The sequence below is a fragment of the Scyliorhinus torazame genome, chromosome 8 (genome assembly GCF_047496885.1).
Source record: "Scyliorhinus torazame isolate Kashiwa2021f chromosome 8, sScyTor2.1, whole genome shotgun sequence".
Lineage (NCBI taxonomy): Eukaryota > Metazoa > Chordata > Chondrichthyes > Carcharhiniformes > Scyliorhinidae > Scyliorhinus > Scyliorhinus torazame.
In genome coordinates, this window is record NC_092714.1 from 257422108 (window position 1) to 257436368 (window position 14261).

General features: G+C 56.3%; 1 protein-coding gene across 3 annotated transcripts in view; it reads right to left on the reverse strand.

Annotated features, from left to right (window-relative positions):
• Positions 1–14261, reverse strand: part of LOC140428552 (protein phosphatase 1 regulatory inhibitor subunit 16B-like) — a 219657-nt gene that overhangs the window by 33445 nt on the left and 171951 nt on the right. The gene's annotated exons all lie outside the window — the stretch shown is intronic.

A 14261-nucleotide genomic window follows, 5' to 3' on the forward strand; every position in this document is an offset into this window, starting at 1 on the left:
GCCGTGCCGCCAATTAATGATATAAATTGAGCCATCCCAACCCTTCAACATAGCAAAACTGTCTTAAGAAATTATTTATTGGTGTACAGCAAAAACATAGTTGCAATTTTGGGGGTAAATTCTGTGGAGAACCTCGCACTGAAAGATCTTCTTAACCATCCTTTCATCCTTGCAAGAGACCAGATCAGTCAGTTCTGCAGCAAATGATCTTAGGCCAAAAACACACAGGTTTCAGTTATTAATTTATGAACCCTCAGGTCCATTTTATCAACCATCTGCTGCTATTTCATTTTGTGCCTGGATCAAAGTTCCATTCCTGAACGACACAAACTCATCTCATCACAACAAGGCTCTGAAGACAAGAAGACATAATTATGAATGTATTTACCTTATATATTAATAATAGATTAACACTCTTGCCAGCGTTGTGCAACGACAGCTTCTTGACTTTCTTAACCTTGCTGCTTGGCCTTGGTGCATCCCCAACATCCACTGTGGAGGTGGAGGCAGCCTGCTCACCATTACTCCCTGTTGTCTCTGATGAGCTTGGTGGGTGGGACTGAGCCCTGTCCTGCTGTGTGGCAGTGGCATCCTCCTCGGCACTTTTTTCAATTTGTTCCTGGGACGTGAGCATCGCTGGCTGTGCCAGCATTTATTGCCCTTCTCTAATTGCCCTTGAGGGGGCAGTTAAGAGCCAACCACACTGTTGTGGGTCGACGGTCACATGTAGGCCAGACCAGGTAAGGACAGCAGATATCCTTCCCTAAAGGACATTAGTGAACCAGATGGGCTTTTACGACAAACAACAATGGTTTCATGGTCATCGTTAGACTTTTAATTCCAGATTTTTATTCAATTCCAATTTCACCATCTGCAGTGGCGGGATTCGAACCAAGGTCCCCTGAGCATTACCCTGGGTTTCTGACAATACCACAATGCCACCACCTTCTGGTGGAGCTGATGGGGTCACTGAAAGAGGGGATTGGAAGTAGCCGGATACCCCAGAGGCGCCTGGGTGGATGGCCCTGAGGTGTAGAGCTGCTGGTCCTCCTCCCTATGGGTACCTGAGGACTCCTGGCTGACTCCTTGAGGAGGGAGGGCAGCTGGAGTGAGATTGAGATGCCCCACAGCCCTCTCGCCTTAACACTAATGGATGCCAGCTTGTGCCTCAGCGAGGGAGCGCAGCTCGTGCAGCAGTGCAGGACTAATGTCCTGGACCATGGTCTCCATGATGGGCGCCATTCTACCAGATGTTAACCATGATGTGATCTCCTCAGGTTGAAGGCGCACGAATTCCTCTATCATGTCTTGCAATCTGAGGAGTGCGGCAGACATCCCTTCTCGATGTTCCCGAGATTGTCTTTGCAACTCCAGCAATTGAGGTAGAGCCGAGTCCAGAGGCTCGTCATCTGGCCCGGCCTCAGCATATTCCTGGACTCCTGCTGTCCTCCGAGTGCCAGCACCATGGGAGGTCCCTGCCTCCACATGCTGTGGATCAGACAATGCAATGTGTTCACCAGATTATGGCCCCACTCTACTCCAGAACTAGGTCCCACCAAGGTGTGTGTTGGTGGAGAGTATGGGCGAGCGTAGTGACAGATTTTCAATTAGTGTGTCAGCAGATTCAACTTCCGAAGTATCTTTGGGGCTGGAGTTGAGGGTTTGGTTTGAGGACGGTCTCTATGTTTCCCAGGGGCACCTGTGAAAGAGAGAGCAGGGGCGGGATTCTCTGACCCCCCGCCGGGTCGGAGAATCGCTGGGGGGCGGGGGGGGCGGCATAAATGGAAGGGTCTGTTTAGCACTGGGCTAAATCGCTGGCTTTGAAAGCAGACCAAGGCAGGCCAGCGGCACGGTTCAATTGCCGTATCAGCCTCCCCGAACAGGCGCCGGAATGTGGCGACTAGGAGCTTTTCACAGTAGCTTCATTTGAAGCCTACTTGTGACAATGAGCGATTTTCATTTTTCATAAATCCCGCCCCCGCCGCCCGCCGAATTCTCCTAAGGGTGAAAAGTTGGCGGGGCGTCAATCGCGCCGCCCGCCTTGGAGAATGGCAGGGGCAGGCGCGAGACAATGGACTCCGGGGCTGCCCATATTCTCCCGGCCGGATGGGCCGAAGTCCCGCCGGTGTGATCTCGGGTCACGTCGGCGTAATTCAAAACACCGTTTTAACGGAGTCAACCAGTGCTGATGGTTGACACCGTCCAGCATGGAGGTAGGTCATGGCCTGGGGGGTGGCCACAGGAGAGGTGATGGCGTGGCCGCAGTCTGTGTTTGTGGGGGCGAGGTGTTTGTGTGTGTATGCGCGGCGGGGGGGTGGGGTGGTGGGCTGGGGTGGGCTTCGGGGGAGTGCCGGGGAAGGTGAGTGCCGGGGACGGGGGGGGATGGGTGCCGGGGACGGGGGGGGGGATGGGTGCCGGGGACGGGGGCGATGAGTGCCGGGGGGGGGGGGATGAGTGCCGGGGGGGATGAGTGCTGGGGGGGGGGGGGGGGGGGGGAGTGCCGGTGAGGGGGGGCTGAGTGCCGGGGAGGGGTGGGGGTGAGTGCCGGGTACAGGGCGATGAGTGCCAGGCACGGGGGGATGAGTGCCGGGGACGGGGGATGAGTGCCGGGGACGGGGACGGGGGGGGGGTGGATGAGTGCCGGGTACGGGGGGGATGAGTGCCGGTGACGGGGGGTGCGAGGGCAAGGGAGTTTTGTCCACCTGGCCAGGTGTCATCCTCCAACAGTCGCGCCCATGCAGCCCATGGCACCTGGCTTGGGGAGGGGGGGGTACAGGCCGTCATGTTTTCTGATCAGCCAGCGATGTTGGCCACTGTGGCGGCAGCCGCTATTCTCCATGTTGCCCTGCAGGAGGAGGAGGAGGAGGATCGTGCCAGAGAGGGGCAAGCTGCCGCAGAGGAGCATGCCGCAGAGGGGCAGGCGGCAGCCGCCCAGGCTGGAGGGACACCCGCCCGACAGGACGAGGAGGAGGAGGAGCAGTGGGAGCATGTAGTGGAGGAGGAACACGAGGAGGGGGAGGAGTACCGGGGACGGGGGGGTTGAGTGCCGGGGACGGGGGGGTTGAGTGCCGGGGACGGGGAGGATGAGTGCCGGGGACGGGGGGATGAGTGCCGGGTACGGGGGGATGAGTGCCGGGTACGGGGGGATGAGTGCCGGGTACGGGGGGGATGAGTGCCGGGTACGGGGGGATGAGTGCCGGGTACGGGGGGGATGAGTGCCGGGTACGGGGGGGGATGAGTGCCGGGTACGGGGGGGATGAGTGCCGGGTACGGGGGGGATGAGTGCCGGGTACGGGGGGGATGAGTGCCGGGTACGGGGGGGATGAGTGCCGGGTACGGGGGGGATGAGTGCCGGGTACGGGGGGGATGAGTGCCGGGTACGGGGGGGATGAGTGCCGGGTACGGGGGGGATGAGTGCCGGGTACGGGGGGGATGAGTGCCGGGTACGGGGGGGATGAGTGCCGGGTACGGGGGGGATGAGTGCCGGGTACGGGGGGGATGAGTGCCGGGTACGGGGGGGATGAGTGCCGGGTACGGGGGGGATGAGTGCCGGGGAGGCCCCGTGTGTACCGGTCACGGCTGTCGTAACAGGACCTCACGGACCGGGAATGCAGGAGGAGACTCCGGGTGAGCCGGGAAACCGTGGCACACATCTGCTACCTGTTGGCACACCTGGCACCGCGTGGCACTGGGGGGGGAACACCCTCCCCCCGTGTCCGTCAAGGTTACTGTGGCCCTGAACATTTATGCCACGGGGTCATTCCAGACGCCAGGTGGGGACCTGTCTGGCATCTCGCAGACATCAGTGCACCGGTGCATCCGGGCAGTGACAGACGCCCTATATGCCATTGCGCACCGCTACATCCGCTTCTCTGTGGACCGGGCCAGCCAAGATGCCCGGGCCGTGGGCTTCTCTGCCGTGGCCGGGTTTCCCATGGTCCAGGGCGCGATCGATGGAATGCACGTCGCCGTGCGGCCAGCTGCAGATAACAGGGCCGTGTTCACCAATAGGAAGGGGACCTATTCCATGAACATCCAGGTGGTCTGCGATCACCGCATGATTGTCCTGCATGTCTGCGCCCGGTACCCGGGAAGTGTACATGACTCATACGTGTTGTCGCGGTGTTACATCCCCGGCATGTACGAGGGACGCCACCCCCGGCTGAGGGGCTGATTGCTGGGCGACAGGGGTTACCTGCTGCGGTCGTGGCTGATGACGCCTATACGGAAGCCACAGAATGACAGCTACAATGATGCCCATGCGGCGACAAGGGGAGTGATAGAGAGGTGCTTTGGCGTGCTCAAAATGCGTTTCAGGTGCCTGGACCTCTCTGGGGGCGCCCTCCAGTATCGGTCAGATAGGGTCGGCCGCATCATTGTGGTGTGCTGCGTCCTGCACAACATAGCCCAGCAGAGGGGCGATGTGCCGCAGGTAGAGGAGGGCGGAGTGGAGGAGCAGTAGGAAGAGACGCAGTCCTCCCCAGATGAGGGGGATGGGGGCAATGGTCAGGGCAGACGGGGTAGACACAGGCGGGTGGCTGTCCACCGTTACCGGCTGGCCCAGCGGGCACGGGACAGGCTGATAGCCGCCCGCTTCACTGACTAGCGGGCGTGGTAATCGGCGAGTATGGCCACATACCGCACACCATGGCAACACCCTCACCCCCCCACCCATTCACCCACCCAGCACCCTCAGCCCCCCCCCAACCACACCCACCCCACCCGCATGCACACCACCCCTCCATTGCAGATCTACCTGCGGCACGACGGCCGGGCTCTCACGGGCGCCGGTGGAAGCGTGTCTATTGCAGGCCATGGAGGATGATGACAACCCGCTCTGCGATGAGCTCCTGGCTCCACATCGTTGGACGATGTCTGACCCATGGCTACAGTACCACCATCCACCCGGATCATCCCTGCATGCGGCTGTGACACTGCAGCGCACGGTCCCGTCCTCTGCCCGAGGGGATGGTGAGGGCGGCCCAGGGGGAAGGGGGCAGACTCACCTGAGGCCGACGTAAGACCACCCCTCACACACACACTTGCGCTCAACGTACATGACACCCCCACACGCTTCGGACAGAGCACAAAGGCAGCTTCTGTAGGTGTTAAACTGATTTTAATAACAAACAGTGCATACACGTGCCCAAGCCCCTAAAACTCATCTGTGCCCTGCACCCATGCCAACTTACTCAGTGTCTAATTGTTTGGCCTTACGGGCCCTTTGACTACGTCTACGTGGTTCCCCAGACGGTACAGCAGAACTGGAGGTGGACTCCTGTGATTCCTGCCCTCTGACACTGGATCCCTTTGGCGGCCGTTTCCTGGGGCACCCTGGGCTAGATGGGCCAGGCTGCAGCCCAGGCGACTGGGATGGCGAACTGCCAGTCTGTCCTGCCCGTTGCCCACCCGATGCACCTGGGACGGAAGGGGGGTGGGGGCGGGGGTGGGGGGGGGGGGTGGAGTCAGAGGTGCTGGAGTGTTCCTGGACCTCCCCTACAGGGGGACCAGAGACAGGCGCCAGCAACTCCTCCTCCCTCGGGGTGCCCAATGGCCCCCAGGCCTCTACATGGGTCGGGGGTGCGAACGGACCGGCCATCCGACGCCCCTCCGACACCTGGCGGTGCCAGTCCTGGAGGTCCGTGCTGGTATCGACCAGGGTCTGTAGGTTTGCAGCCATGGAGCTCAGGGAGTTGGTCATCCCTGTCTGTGACTGTGCAACGCCGGCTAGCACATGGGCAATGGCGCTGATGCCCTCAGTGATGGCGTGCTGAGACTGGGCCATGGCCTGCAGGGATTGGGCCATTGCCTGCTGAGACTGGGCCATGGCCTGCTGAGACAGGGCCACGGCGTTGAGCGCCTCTGCCATCTGCCGCTGGCTCACGGCCTCCTGTGAGAGGGCAGCCACATCCTGGGCCATAGATGCCGCCTGCACAGAAAGCCCCAGGCCTCGCATACTGCTCCCCATGTCTGACACCGATTGCCTCTACCGCGGACGCCACCCGTGCGGTGTCGGCCTGGGTGGCACGCATGACCGGCACCACTCCCAGCTCCTGGACGTGGCTGCACTCCTCCATCTGCGACTGCAGCCGCTGCAAGCCGGCCGTCACCCTCTTCGCTCGTCCCAGGTTCGGTGGTTGCATCAGGGCTATGGGTGGGTGTGGTAACTGCAGGAACCTGGAATCCATCTGGGCGGCAGATGTTCGATTGCGCCTGGATGCCCTCCGAAATCCCGGTCCCTCTGCTGCTCCTACCTCCACCTGCTGTACCTGTACGGCTGTGATGTGCGCACCAGTGAGTGTACCAGACGCCTCATCACTAAAGTGCCCAACCGAGGTGAGTGTCTCTGCGATGGTGGAGGGTGTTGGTGACAGCAGTGGCGTTGTGTCGTGCTCTTCGTCCCACTCTGAGTCCATGGTACTTTGGGGTGGCGGTTCGTCTCCACCCATCCACTCTGTGTCACTGTCCTGTATTTCGGTTTCCTGGGTAGGGGTCTCCTGGGTAGGGGTCTCCTCAGTAGGGGTCTCCTGGGTAGGGGTCTCCCGGGTAGGAGTGTCGTGGGTAGGAGTGTCGTGGGTAGGAGTGTCGTGGGTGGGCTGTCCTCGGTAGTGGTTTCGTGGCTCGGCTGCGACGGGGGCCTGTGGCTGCCCCCCTCGTCGGTCGGTGGCACACGCCTGCGTCGCCGCACCCGCACGAGACGGGGGAGTCGTCTCCCTATTGCTTCAGGTCTCTCCGTCTCCCATGGTCGCCCTGGGGCATCCTGCGGGCGTCGCATGCCAGAGGGTCCGGGTCTCTCCGTCTCCCGTGGCCTCCGAGGGGCATCCTGCGGGCGGTCTGCATCTGCAGGGATGGGTGCCTCGACGTTTGCTCCTGCGATACACAATGAAGTATGCATGGTTAGACACGCAGGCAGTGATCAGGTGATATGGGGGAGGGGGGGTATGGGGGAGGGGGGGTATGGGGGAGGGGGGGTATGGGGGAGGGGGGAAATGGGAATACGGGGGAGGGGGGATACGGGGAGGGGGGATATGGGGAGGGGCGATATGAGGGAAATGGGGGAGGGGGAACATGGGGGAGGGGGGATATGGGGGAGGGGGGATATGGGGGAGGGGGGATATGGGGACGGGCGGTCGGTGGCTCATTTGCTGGTGGGGCCCCCGACGTCTGCGTCGGCAACCTCCCGGTCCTCAGGTCCGCCAGCCAGTCCCAGGGCCTTTTCCTCATGTACGGTGAGTGGCCTCTCATCAGCTGGGCCTCCTCCAGTCCTCTCATGCTCCCTATTGTTGTGTGCGCGCTTCTCCTGTGGGGGGGGGGTGGTGGCAGGGGTAAAAGGCAACAGTGTTAGACAGGTATATGAATGCACGCCATCGGTTGCGCGTATAGTGCAGAGGTTAGGGTTGGTTTCACCTGGGCAGGTGCCGCACATCGGGCAGGGGGGGGACGGGGTGGGGGACGGGGTGGGGGGGGATGGGGTGGTGGGGGGGGGGAAACTCACCCTGGCTGCCCTGACGAGGTTGTTCACCTTCTTGTGGCACTGGATGCCTGTCCGTGGTGTAAGAGCCACAGCGCTGACGGCCTCTGCCACCTCCCTCCACAGACGCCGGCTGAGGCGTGGGGCGACCCTGCGGCCGTGTCCGGGGTACAGGGCCTCCCTCTTCTCCTCCACTGCGTCCAGGAGCGCCTCGATGTCGCGGTCCTGGAACCTCGGGGCTGCGCGGCGGGCGGTCACCTTGTCGGGTCTTCCGGGGTGGGGGGGGGGGGGGGGGGGGGCGCGTCTTTTGAGCCGTCACGCCATGCGGCTTCAATGACTCCGCACGGCGTCACCGTCCACATCGGGTGACGCCATCGCGAATGGCATCACGCCGCTGCTAGCCCATTCGGATGGGTCTATCCTCAAAGTCGCTCAGGACCTTCATTTCACCGCCAGTCTGGGACTTCTCCCTTTTGTTATGTGGCACTTTGTCTGGCATGCCGACAGGTGGAGAGCCAGGACCCCTGCCATGCCAGCTGGGAAGGATGCCTGGTATGTGTGGGCGGTGAATGGTGCTAGGGACAGGATGAGGATGTGGTCCAGAGAGGAGATGAAGGTGAGCGTTGGAGAGACTGATTGAGGATGTCCCTCGAGTTGGCAGTGCGTGCCATTCCTGTGAATGTGTGAAGGGTTTATGAGTGTGTGAGCTGAGAGTGTGGTGAGAAGGATGACTTAACCCTGAGAGTATGGAGGAGATAATTCATCCTCCTCTGGATGGCCTGTCCTCTTTTGTCAGGCCCTGGCACTCAGCCCCGCTGCCACCGTCCCCCCCATGCTGGCCACGCCACTGCCCGATTGGCTCGTGGTTTGGCACGTCTTCCCAAAAAGCAGCATGGGTTCCCCGCCGGCTGTCCAACTGGCTGGCCTGATCCCGAAGGCCTCAACAAGATTCTGCCCTCCTTTTTCTCTCTTCGTGTGAAACATGGTGTAAAATACTCGAGCTGGGACGGAACTAATTGCTGGGGTACTGAGAAAGAAATTCCTGTTTCTGACAGTTTTCAGCAGGGCCCCTCGCAGACAAACTCTGACAGAATCCAAAAGAATATCAATGTTAAAACGGTCTGGGGGCATAAAAATATAAAAAACCTCAACGGCAAGGTAATAAACTAACTGGCAGAAGTCCCAAGCTTTCAGATGTTAATTTTGATTTGTAATTTTATAGCAAGAGGTCAGAATCGCTGTTGGTAAGGAAATGGAAGGTACTCGAAAAGCTATAAATTATAAATCTGGCATGTCCAACCCTTCCTGACAGAAAGAATTACTGGAATGTTTACCATTACATTCCTCGTGCTGTGCAATCCTCTTCTAAAAATATTTTAAAACATCTTGTTGGGTGAGAAGCCACAATGACTATTGGGTTAACTCTTCGAATGAAGATTACATTTATTTCTGTCCATATTCCCAATTGATTCTACCTCCGGCTTCGATACCCCTGGCTGGGTCCTTGTTCTTTCCTTTTGTCTCTTGCATTTCCTTCTTCAACATCCCTGTCCTTTTGGTTCATTCATAGGGGGATATGGTGGCGCAGCGGTAGCCCATAGGCCCAGCCTGATGCCCTGGCGACATGGGGTTCAAATCCTACCACGGCAGCTGGTGGAATTTAAATTCAGTGATCAAATCTGGAATATAAAGCTGGACCCTGTCAAGGTGAAGGCTGATGTAAAACGGTCCTTCAGGGATGGAAATCTGTCGTCCTTGCATGGTCTGGCCTACATGCGACTCCAGATCCACAGCAACGTGGTTAATCCTTGACCGCCCTCTGAAATGGCTCAGCAGGTTACTCAGTTCAAGGGCAATTAATCCTTGAGCGCCCTCTGAAATGGCTCAGCAGGTTACTCAGTTCAAGGGCAATTAGGGATGGGAAACAAATAGAATCTTAGATTCATACAGCACAGGAAAGACCCTTCGGCCCATCGAGTCTGCGGCGGTTAAAAACAAACACCTAACTATTCTAATCCCACTTCCCAGCACTTGGCCCATAGCCTTGTTTGGATTTGGATTTACTGTCATAGAATTTATCAAATTGCTGCCTGAAAGTGCGGTGAAGGCAAAGACCCTCATAACATTTAAGAAATATATTTGCGATGCCAAGGCAGACAACAGCGCCTATGCGTCCTCAGGAAACTAAGGAAATTCGGCACGTCCACATTGACTCTTTTTTTGAAAATATTTTTTAATTCTACATTTCCACATTTTCCTTCAAAAATGTACACCCCCCCACCCACAAACAGTAAATGGTAACAAATACAAAATCAATCCCCTTAACAATACCAATGATCCCATCCTCCCACCACCCCAAACAACGGCCCACCTGTCAATATATGCATCCAATAAACCAAACCCTCCCATGGTGGAAACAAAAAACAAAGGAGAAAAAGAAAAAGGAGTCCGGGACCGCCCATGGTCACCATTGACCTATGGAGTCCACTCCCCCTCCCCCCCTACACTCAACGCCATCCAACCTCTGAAAGAGTACCGTACATGATACCCAAGGGTGGTACACCCCCCCACCCCCCACCCCACCCCCAAGTCTCCAGCTCCTCCCGTCCACTGCCTTTTAAGAAAGGGCAAAGCATGCGGAGTGTAGCACTACTCAATAGAAAAGGCGCGTGGGGCGATCAGTTCTGTCCACAAGAGGGTCATTCAGGGGTCTGATAACAGCGGGAAAGAAGCAGTTTTTGAAACTAGTGCATGTTCTCAGACTTTTGTACCTTCTGCCCGATGGAAGAGGTTGGAAGAGAGAATAACCTGGGTGGGAGGGGTCTTTAATTATGCTGCCCGCTTTCCCAAGGCAGCGGGAGGTGTAGACGGAGTCAATGGATGGGAGGCAGGTTCACGTGATGGTCTGGGCGGTGTTCGTGACTCTGTACAGTTTCTTACGGACTTGGACCGAGCAGTTGCCATGCCAGGCTCTGATGCAGCCAGGTAGGATGCTTTATATGGTGCACCTGTAAAAATTGGTAAGAGTCAATGTGGACGATGACTTCTTGTGACGGCGGGCGGGAGGCAGCCGCATGTTAGAGGGCTCCTGTTTGGGAACGGCATTGTCGGGGGTTAACGCCCGGTCCTAGGGCCAGCGAAGGCAGTAAAAGTCGGGAGACAGCACAGAGGAGGGGAATGTCGAAGACCAGCAAAAAAAGGGCCGTGAAAAAAGCGGCTGAAAGTCCGTCGAAGAGGGGAAAGGTCACCGCGGGGTCAGTAAAGAAAATGGAGGCTGGAGCACCAGGGGAGGCCGCATTACTTACGGCTGGAGAAATAACTAAGGTGATGGCTGCGGAATTCGAAAGTCAGTTTGCAAAATGCATGGAGACGGTGAGGAAGGAGATGAGGGAGGTTTTGAGTGCGCTGGTGGAGGAGGCGATTTCCCCGGTGATGACGGCGGTGGCGAGCGCAGTGGCGGAGGTGCGAGAGCAAGGGGAGGCGCTGAAGGAAGTGGAGGAGACGTTATTGCAGCACGGTGATCAACTTGCCTCGATGGGTAAGGAGATGCGGAAGGTGATGGACATTAACAAGGATCTGCAAAGAAAAATGGAAGACCTGGAAAACAGATCCAGGCGACAGGATTTGAGGATTGTGGGGCTACCCAAAAGAGTTGAAGGACCGAAGCCGACTGAGTATTTTGCCGCGATGCTGGCAAAATATTGGGGGAGGGGGGAGGATCCCTCCCGATATGAACTGGATCGGGCTCATCGGTCGTGGAGGCCTGTACCAAAGGCGAGTGAGTCGCCAAGGGCAGTGACTCTGTCCTTCCGTAGGTACAGTGTGAAGGAGAAGGTCCTGAGCTGGGCCAAGCAGAAGCGGGTGGTGCAGTGGGCTGGAGCTGGTATACGTGTATACCAGGACTTTACGGTGGAGCTGGCGAGGAGGCGGGTTGCCTTCAACCGGGTGAAGAGGGCACTGTACATTAGCAAGGTGCAGTGCGGCATTGTATATCCAGCGAAGCTGAAGGTGACTTATAAGCTCAGGGACTTTTATTTTGGAACAGCGGAAGCAGCGGAGGAGTTTGCGAAGGCAGAAGGACTGTGGCAGAACTGACAAATTGAGAAATGGCCATGTGCCGATGTAACCTCATGACTGTATTTTCTTCTTTTTTGTTTCACTGCGTGCGGGTGTATGGGCTAAAGGAGCCAATGTTGTATATATTTGGACAAGGGAAGGGATGGGACTTTCACTCAAAATGAGGGCTCTTTGGGGTGTAGGTGGATATGCGGGGTGTGTGTGCTAGAAGGGGATCTCTGGGCTTTCCTAGGGCCGAGCAAGGGGGAAAGGGACCAGGGCGGGGGCCTCCACGTTGGCCGGTTTAAGCCGGTGGGGGGAGGGGCTGCGGCCATCGGAGCATGGCAGAACAGGGTCCGAGTGGTCTAGCCGGGATGGAAAGTTGGGGGGAAGGAACCGAGGTTGGGAAGAGGAGTTTTACAAGAGGCAGTGGACGGGAGGAGCTGGAGACTTGGGGGTGGGGTGGGGGGTGGGGGGGTGTACCACCCTTGGGTATCATGTACGGTACTCTTTCAGAGGTTGGATGGCGTTGAGTGTAGGGGGGGAGGGGGAGTGGACTCCATAGGTCAATGGTGACCATGGGCGGTCCCGGACTCCTTTTTCTTTTTCTCCTTTGTTTTTTGTTTCCACCATGGGAGGGTTTGGTTTATTGGATGCATATATTGACAGGTGGGCCGTTGTTTGGGGTGGTGGGAGGATGGGATCATTGGTATTGTTAAGGGGATTGATTTTGTATTTGTTACCATTTACTGTTTGTGGGTGGGGTGTACATTTTTGAAGGAAAATGTGAAAATGTAGAATTAAAAAATATTTTCAGAAAAAGAGTCAATGTGGACGTGCCGAATTTCCTTAGTTTCCTGAGGACGCATAGGCGCTGTTGTCTGCCTTGGCATCGCAAATATATTTCTTAAATGTTATGAGGGTCTTTGCCTTCACCGCACTTTCAGGCAGCAAGTTCCAAACTCCCAGCACCCTCTGGGTTACAAACGTTTTTCCTCACATGTTCTCTGAACCTCCTTCTCCTTACCTTAAATCTATGAGCCCCAGTCATTCATCCCTCCACCAAAGGGAAACATTTCTTACTGTCTACCCTAAATTTGCCCCTCATAATTTTATACATCTCATTCATGTCCACCCTCCGTCTCCTCTGCTCCAAGGAACACAATCCAAGTCTATCCAATCTCTCTTCGCTAAAACTCTCCAGCCCAGGCAACATCTGGCAAATCTCCTCTGCACCCTTTCCAGTGCTATCACATCCCTCCTATAATGCAGATTCCAGAACTGCAAACAATACTCTAGCTGTGGCCCAACCAGCGTTTTATACAGTTCCAGCACAACCTCCCTGCTCTTAAACTCTCCGCCTCGGCTAATAAAGGCAAGTATACAATATGCCTTCTTAACACTGTATCCACCTGCTCTGCTACCTTAAGGGACCGGTGTACATGCACACCAAGGTCCCTCTGATCCTCGGTGCTTCCCAGGGTCCTGCCGTTTATCATGTATTCCCCTTGCCTGGTTTGTGCCCAAGTGCATCACCTCACACTTATCCGAATTGGATTCCATCTGCCTCTGATCAACCCATCTGACCAGCCCGTCTATATCCACCTGTAATCGATGGCTAACCTCTTCACTATTTTCCACCCCATCAATTTTTGAACCATCCGCAAACTTACTGATCAACCCTCCTACATTCATGTCTAAATGTTGGCCTTGTCAATGACCCCTACATCCCATGAAAGAATAAACCAAAAAATAAATTTTTAAAAATCGCAGGACGTGCCTGCATTTAAATTGCCGATCCTTAGTTGCTTTCATGAAGGTGGGAATGAACCTCCTTCTTGAACTGCTGCAGTCCACATGATGAAGGTACTCTCATAGCGCTGTTAGTGACTGAGGTCCAGCTTTTTGACCCAGTGATGAGGACAGAGTGGTGATAAATGTCCGAGTCGAGATGGTGCGACTCGGTGGGAACTTGGCGATGGAGGTGGTCCTGATGTACCATTCTACCCTTGTCTGCCTTAGAAAATACAAAGTTAGAACACAACATTTAACAAACAGGATGGAGTGCTGCTGTTTTTAAGGATCTATTTTAAGAGTGTGTGGCGCACAAAGACTCCGTGAGACAAACAGAGTGAAGTCGATGAGGCTTTATTAAGCGTGTCTGTTCCCCAGCAGCCCGATAGTAAACTGGCATGCGGGGGAAGGCACCGGCTTCTTATACTTCGCCTTCAGGGCGGAGTATGAGGTCAACGGCCAACCAGGACCCGGGATCTGTCAGCCAATGACATTAGGGCTTCCAGTCCCACATGACCCCCAATACATACTACCACAGAGTGAAAGGTTGAAATGAGGGTAAGGGAGGGGGGAAATTATTTCCCAAAGTGTGCAATTGCATGAATTCAATCATTCCACGTACAACCCCTCCCTCTTCTGCCTCATGTCCAGAATATCTGGACAGTGTCTAAGACCCAGAACTCAGGAGTTTGTCCCCCACCCCCCCAAAGACATTGAATTCACTACTGAATTTCTTTCCAGTTTGTCTTACATGAGCTGAGCAGTAACGTGAAACAGAGATGGGATCCTTATGGTTTTGTCAAGAAGGGAGAGTCCTTGGTCAGAACACACGTGGAATAGTGCGCACAGTTTCAGTCCCCAAATTATAAAGAGAATGTAGAGGGGAATAAAATACAAGCTTCATACAGTAACAAGACGGTTTCTTCTTTCAGGAAAGACT